This window comes from Eublepharis macularius, chromosome 6 (assembly GCF_028583425.1).
Source record: "Eublepharis macularius isolate TG4126 chromosome 6, MPM_Emac_v1.0, whole genome shotgun sequence".
NCBI classification, from domain to species: domain Eukaryota; kingdom Metazoa; phylum Chordata; class Lepidosauria; order Squamata; family Eublepharidae; genus Eublepharis; species Eublepharis macularius.
This window is the reverse complement of record NC_072795.1, coordinates 49,040,488-49,048,824: the sequence shown is the minus strand read 5'-3', so window position 1 is coordinate 49,048,824 and position 8,337 is coordinate 49,040,488.

Sequence of the window (8,337 nt, the reverse complement as noted above, 5' to 3'; positions counted from 1 at the left end):
AAAATATCAACTTATTATCCTATGACCACCAAATTTACTTAAGAACCTCTGGTGAGGGACTTGGCAAAAAGTGTTTTGTAAGTCCAAGCAAATAATACTTGTTGGATTACTTCATCTGTGTTTTCTGACACAGACCATCTAAAAAGTTGGTGAGGCAGGACTTCTCTTTGAAGAAAGCAGATTGATTCATCTTTTAAGCAACGTTTGTTCCTCTATAGCTAATACTTTCCATTAATTTACCTACAACAGACATAAGGCTAATGAGACATAAGGCTCACCTACTGAACTGAATTCTTTCCAGATCACCTGTGTTCTAAACTGAATGCATTATCAGATCTCCCATTGTAATAATTCTTAAAGAGAAAACTATCAAGACAGAAGTTGGGGCAAGGAACAAGCTTCTCCAATACACAGACTTGGTGATGATACCAAATCCGAGCAGAATCATCATGTAAAAATGAGCTTCTTAGGGCCAAGCTACAAGTGACGAATGACACTTGAACAGCAAGTGTATTTCTCCCTGTTCACTTGCCTTCCACTCAATCCACTTGCTGTTCAAGTGTCATTCGTCACTTGTAGCTTGGCCCTAAGAAAAGGAAGAATCAAGCCAAAAATCTACTGCCAATGAAAATGCTAATATGTTTATAGTTTAATTGCATTGTTCTGTCTGCTCTGCAGCGGCCCCAAACGGGCCCAATCTGTGCCAAAATGGGCCTGAAAGGAGCCCAATTTGGGCCAAAACAGGAGCGTTTTGAGCTGCTGTGGAGGGCAGGAGTGTTCCCCACTTCGCAGCGGCCCCAATCTGGGCCAAAACGGGCCTGATCAAGGTGGCTGCTGTGCATGGGAGCACACAGCGCCACAGGGGAGCGCACATGGAAGGTGCGTGCCCCCCTGCTGGCCAGGTAAGTGGGAGCAGGATGTAGGGGATGGGGGCAGGGGATTCCCCGCCCCTGCTAGGGGTCTGGCATCCCTAGTAGGGTATGATCTTTCCTGAGTCACAGCTTGCTTCTTCAGAACAAATGTATCAGACACCCAATTAGAAGTAAGCTCCACTTAAACACTTCAGGTTTTATTTTATTTATCTGTCTTGGCAAAGGAGGGTTAACACTGGAGAAAAAAAAAGATTTGTAAAAGAACATTTGACCTGAGCCAGGCATTTCTTCCAGATAGAAATGTACATTTGTGTTACTTACAGTGCTAATAAAAAAAGCAAGACAATGCTGATCACAGGGTAATAAGTATTGATAACGCATGGATTTTCTATTCCATGTTGGAAGAGTAGACCATGTGGGTACTCCCCCACATTTCATAAAATCCAGAGAATTAATATATATTAGTATCTGAAACATCAGATATACTGAGATCTCAGATCTTCCATCCATGTGGAAAAGTCACTCCACCAATGTGGTATAAAGTGATTTTCTGGAGAGGTAGGAAAGGATCCTTGAGACAAACTATTTGAGGGGCAGTCTGGCAGTCTTTTGGGAGCCACTATGTTCCTTATAATGTTGGTAAATACAGAGAGATTCAAGATGATCCTGTCACAGAAAGATACTGACTCTGAGCATACACTTGAGTTAAACCAGTCAGGGATGTGCCAGGTCATGTGTTTAGGACTAGGCATTATGGGCAAGTGGGTGCTACCAGTCCAACCCCAGAGGAAACAGGTGGAGTAGATTTGGGGAGCTTTGAAGATAATGAACAGTCATAATTTGTATTAATCCACAAGTTGTATTAACTCTTCTTTTGACCAATAACAAGCTTGTAATGGCAATTACATAAATCATCAATCTGCAGTGTGGCTCAAACTGGTCAGTTGCACTAATAGAACTTAGACTAACCCACACGTTTGTCCCTATGCATAATCCAGCAACAATGAAGGACAACAAGCAACACAATGTGTTATCAACAACTGCAATAAAATGGCCCTATATATTAGATGAGGGCGCTCATTCTGCAATGCAGTTTGTCACATTGCCGGGCTCACATCTTTATTTATATCTTCAGACTTACTCTGTTAGGCTCCGTGTACACGGAGCATTAGTATTCTAGAACTGAGATTGGATAACCCTCTGTATACATATTTTTTCTATGCCACCCAATAAGCTATAATGAGAGGGAAAGGGAATATCATATTTGCATAGAATGTGTAGGAGCTTGGCCAGTGAATCACTTTTACTTTCTCAAGTTAAAAGTTCAATATTTTTACATATGTCCAATATTTTGCTATTGCCAAAAAGACACTTAAAGTTTTAATCCATTACTTAGAAGAATTTGAGCATTTTAGACCACCCTTACAGTATAACTATATGGCTGTCATCTTCTAGACTTTCCTCTACCTAACTGCTTTGGTAATCATAATAGATCGTTTTTGTTGTACGTAATTTAAGCCTTCAAGCATATCCAGTATCTATCTGACTGGAAACCCCCTAAGCAACTTGTGAGTCATTCAATCGCTGAAAAAGGCTTGGAAGCATTTCTAGTAGGAAATAAATCCCATACAACCTTTTATTATTGCACATTTTTTAAAGAGGTTTGGAAGAGAGACACTTCAGGGAATGAAGGATTTGTGGTTTACGCAAATACCTGTAAAAACAGTTGAGTAAAATTGTCACAAAAATTTACTTCCATGACAACAGAACCTACGCAACTGCTCTTTCTAGATGATTAAAAACAAACCAATTATATTTTACTTGAACATCCATCAAATTAACTCTTTTCAGGAAAGTTGATTTTGCAATGCTGTGTTAAGGATCATATAGTTTGTGAACGAGATATGAAAATAATCAAAGCTATTGGTTAGACAACTTTAAAAGGGGATTCGACAGAGACATGGAGCATAGGTCTGTCAGTGGCTGTTAGCCATGGAGACGAAAGGGAACTTCCACATTCAGAGGCAACTTCAGGGGAAGATGACAGCCTCTATGCCCTGTTGTTGGCCCTCCAAAGCCACTAGTTGGCCACAAGATGCTGGACTAGAGGGACCACTCGTCTGATCCAGCAGGGCTCTTCTTATGCTCTTCAAGTTCCCAATGAAAATGAGTCCCAGGGACACAGAAATGCTTTCTCTGTGGTGGCCCCTCCCCTTGGAACGGCCTGCTTGAGGTCAGGACAGCCCCCACTCTCCTGGCTCTCCACAAATGATGCAAAACCAAATTATTCAAAAAGGCTTTTTACTCAGATAGGAGGGCTGTATTGTAGGTAGGGGTGGTGGTGGTCTCAGATGCGTCACTAATGAGTTAGGGACCATAGACCTCACCACTATCTTGCCTTACATATTCTTTGTTGCTTTAAATATGTAATCCTATATTCTACCTGTGCTTCATATTGTCTAATGTCAGTCCAAGAATTGACTGTGTTCTGTTTCAGCATTTCTTCAACTTTGTATTGGATCCTTGCTAATGCTATGTCTTTGTAAACTTGTATTTATTTACCCTATGACATTGTTTATTTTATTTATTTATTTATTTACTTGCTTACTTAAATTTATAGTCCGCCCTCCCCAACCAGGTGGGCTCAGGGCAGATCACAACAATTTAAACACACTACACAATTTATCAGCAGTAGCCATTAAAATATAAATAATACATATCATTCATTTAAAACATATATTACCACCATATAAATACAGCTATAACAAGGACATTATGGAAATGTCATTGACACTGATTGTATTAATTTTACACTAGTAATCCACCTTGAGTCTCAGTGAGAAAGGTGGACTATAAATGACATAAATAAAAAGAATAATAGTACTATCACAGGCAAGAGATTTCCCCAGAGCAGCTTGGAGAAGAGAACTGGGTGGTCAGTACTATTGATTCCCAGGGATGCAACAAATGCTTAGCCATGGACAAGTAGATGCAAGCAGTCTCCAAGAGCCACTGTGTTGCAGTGATTGGAGTGTTGGACAAAGGCTGGGGAGACATCGCTTCACCCTGCCATGAAATTCACAGAGTGACCTTGAGACAGTCACAGCCCACCCTACATCGCAGCATTGTTGGGAAGCTAAAATAAGCAGTGCCTGGGTCATCTTGGGAGAAAACGTAGTCAATAGATGCTGGGTGAACATGAAGGAATAGGCCTTGGCCGTTGCTTTCATACAGGGATGTTGTGAACTTTTCAAAATATTGACCACATCTTTTGTGCTTACTGGCTCGGATTCTTCCACCCCACTCAGCAAAATCTGACACCTCCCTGCAGTTTAAGTGGCTCTTTGATGGCCACTTTGTTCTGTTCTGGTCTTCACGAGAACTGCAACAGGCTCCCAACGCACTGGATCTTTCCTTCTTCCTCCTGATTTATATGCAAAACAGGAAAGTTGCTTTGTAAGGAAGAGACATGACACCCCCAAAGAGATTGTAGCTCTGTTAAGCTTTTGAAGCACTGTTAGCAGTTCAGAACAGGACAAGATGCCTGTTGTTGTCCTAACGTCTCCTGCGTTCCCATGAAAAGGGCTGCTCGGATTGGGGCCTCAGCTACATGATGACTCTCTGCGAAAACTTTGCTGCCTTTTGTGTCTCAGCCAAGATTCCAGAGACAGTTCCCAGCTGCTCTGAAAAGCCTACATGAAGGAAAGCCTTTGCCACATGAAGCGTCCATGCTTTTGAGTTTGGCTGCAACTGGAATAGATTAACCAAGGCCTCTACAGGGCTTGACAGAACTAGATTCGCAAGGTCAGGAAGGCTCTCAGCCGCCTGGCTTTCTGCAAACTATGCAAAACTGAATTATTCAAGAGAGCTTTTCTATACAGATGATAGCGATGTACTGTAACAAAATTGTCCAGAACTAGGGTAAAGGGTTAGGGACTGTAGTTTATACTGCTGTATAAAGTTTGTACTGCCTGTTCGTGGAAGTAAGATCCTACTAATTTTTGCATTGTGAAACACAAGTCATGTTCATACTTGCATTTTGCCTCAGTTCACTTTCAGATTTGTGGCTGCATCCAGATTTCTACAATTCAAATCCCATTACATTGTTCATTTTCCTGGTCTGTTGATTGTATTGACACATTCTGTGAAACTGGCCTTGAGAAAGGCAGACTATAAATAATGTAAATAAAATAACAATGCTGGATTCATGTACAGCTGAAAACCTTGTATGAACATAATTCAAAAAACTACTTCAACCATCCTCATGTCTGTGTAGAGACAGCATTCAGCATGGAAGTTGGCTGTGCATCCCGCTGCTGGTCTGCTTTTATTACATACATTGAAGAGTCATCACTGGCTCACGCACTGTTTAAAATCAGCTACATTGGAGTGTTTGAATAGTTTTTGTGCTTGCCCAGTTGGTAGCATCAATCAATTAGCAGCATTCATCCTGCCCATCATTCTCAGGACTGACTAAGCTGAGCTACAGTTCCCAGGAGGTAGAATGACAGCATGAAAAACAACAAAACAAAAACATACCCTGCTTTGGAAGTCAGACAGGGAGGCAAAATGAGCCTGGCAGATCCAAGGAAACTACCTTTTCTGTGAGATTTTTCTTCCGACTGGGTGAGTCAGCAAAGCATTTTCAGTACAGATGAGATGACATTCAGTCAGGCAAAATGGGTAAAGTTAGAATAAAGAGCAAAGCAAATAGGGCTTCCTCCCCTCCCAACAGGACTGAAACACCTATTTTATTGATTTAACAAATACAGATGAGGGAAGAGGTTGGGGGGAAAGCATTGTGGGAACGCACACGTGCAGGGTATTTTCAATCTGATTTCAAGTGTTTGAAAAGCTATCTGGTATTTGTTGAGAGTGTTGCTTACAATTTGTGAACAAACTGAAGTATGATCAGAAGGGCAACTGAGCATCCCTGCTTTCATTACCCCGTCTTATTTAGTTTTGATGGGATTTTCATTTTCCATTAATAATAATATTTGATTTATATACCGCCCTTCAGGATGATTTAACACCCACTCAGAGCAGTTTACAAAGTATGTTGTTGTTATCCCCACAACAACAAACACCCAGTGAGGTGGGTGGGGCTGAGAGAGCTCCTAGAAGCTGTGACTCACCTAAGGTCACCCAGCTGGCTTCAAGCAGAGGAGTGGAGAATCAAACCCGGCTCTCCAGATTAGAGTGTCGCACTCTTAACCACTATTCCAAACTAGCAGTTGTCAAAAACTACCTGTTTTCTGTCACTGCTATACTTGGGACCAAATGGTCCACCCAAGATAACTAAAGAATAAAATCAGGACATGTGAGAAGATTGGAACTATTAAGAATGTTGGTTTCATCAGGTTTTGGCCATGGCTGAAAGGGAACAAGGAGAAATCAGAAAGCAAAAAAGTTTGAATATACAGTGTGTATACAATTTAAAATCAAATGGAGCAAAACGGATGATATAGGTTTTTCTATTATTGTTGTTGTTGTTGTTAACAGCAACAATAATAAATATTATTATTATTATTATTATTAATAATTCAATTTATAGCCCGCCTGCCCCGGTGAATGAGCTCAGGGCGGGTTACAGCAGTAGATAAAATTACAGTAAATAGACAATAAAATCACAAAGTCATTTTCCACAACATAATTACCAGTAACCTAGACGGGCCCCCCTTCCCCTTCCTCTTCCCCTGCACGTCATACACATAAAAAGAGGGTGGAGGTGTGAGTTTATAACTTAACTCTAGATCATCATACAGGCAGATGATCATATAGCCCCTCTGCTGGTAGAAGACTGGCAAGGACACTGACTAGACACTGAGGACTATTCTTACTTTACAGCAGGAAGGCAGAATTAGAGGAAATTGCCAATTAAGTGTGAATCCAACCCAGCAGATCTAGCCCTCCGACTCAAGGTCAACATGTATGTTGCCAAGACTATTTATAAGCAATTACAATGATTCTACTACCATCTTAGTTGACTACAATATATAATTTGGCATTGACAAAAAGTCTAGAGGAAGGTTTGAGCATATGATCAGAGAGCAGAAATAGACACTTTGTGCAACAGAGGAAACATAGCAGCTGGATTCCACAAGGATTGCTATTGACAAGTGGTATTTAATTTATTCATAAATGCTTTGGAATTGGGAGTGAGAGTTTGAGAATACCAAATTATTCAGGATGGTGAAAACCAAGGAGGATCTTTTTGAACTGGGTGGGCGGGCAGTAATGTGGTAAAAGAAATTCAGTGTTGTTAAATGTAAGGTGTTTACACTGGAACAAAAAATCTTCACTTTAAAAACTCTTTGATGGAGTCTGAGTTGGCTGAGAATTAGACTGAAAGAGATCTTGGGACGGTAGCAGATAGCACAGTGAAAATGTCAACTAAATGTGTAGTAGCACTGCATAAGACAAACTCTATTGGTGGCTTCGTTTGAAATACTGGGTTCAGTTATAGTCACTCAAAAGGGATATTGCAGAGCTAGAAAACATACTGAAAAGGACAAGCAAGATTACTGAGGGGTGCGAGCACCTTTCTTCAGTTTTAAAAAAGATGACTATAGGGGAGTAAGATAGAAGTTTATAACTATGCATGGGTTTAAGAAAGTGGATAGAGGTTTGTCTACCTCATAATACAAGGGCACACACAAGTTGATGGACAATAGGTTTAGGACAGACATCACTGGTCTGATCCAACAGGCCTCTGATTATGCTTTTGAGATCCCAGCTGGGATTATATCATACAGCAAAACCACTGTTAGTATCTCAAAGTAAGTAAACCACAATAAGTTTCCCATAATACATCCAGAAATACCCCTGAAATAGGATTAACATGAATTATCCTGAAGTCTTATATTTTAAGACTAGAAGGAAAGTATTACCGGGGGGGGGGTGTTGGTGTGTGCTTTAAATACTACCAAAGAATTGAGACTGACTTAACAAAGGATTATTAGGGTTTGTTAGTTTGGAATACACATCTAAAATACTTTATGATCTTTCTAAAATAGCTAAATATCCTAAAATCAATATAAATTATATTCTCCAAGGACAAATTAGCAACATCTCTCTGCGTATATTGACAACTTTCAGCCCCTCCAGACAAAGTCAAGTTACACCAGAGATTAATCTGCTTTGCCTGCGTCGCTAGATGCCTCATTATTAAAACCTCTGTAAGAGTTGCGTATAAAGCCAGGCCCTCTATTTTGAAGGGAGAATTGACAAGCTGAAGCATCCACAAGTTATTTTCAGGAAAACTTTGCATATATATATATGCATATATATATATATGCGCAAATGAAAGACTTGTTTTAGATGGATTGTATCCCATTCCTATTTAAATTCTGCATTCTAACATCTAAAAAACAATTAGATATAGAAACATGAACTGTTTTTTCTTCTTAATCCCGTGTCTTAAAGAAGAACTTACGGGCCATAAGCAGTTTCACAAAGGGGACTA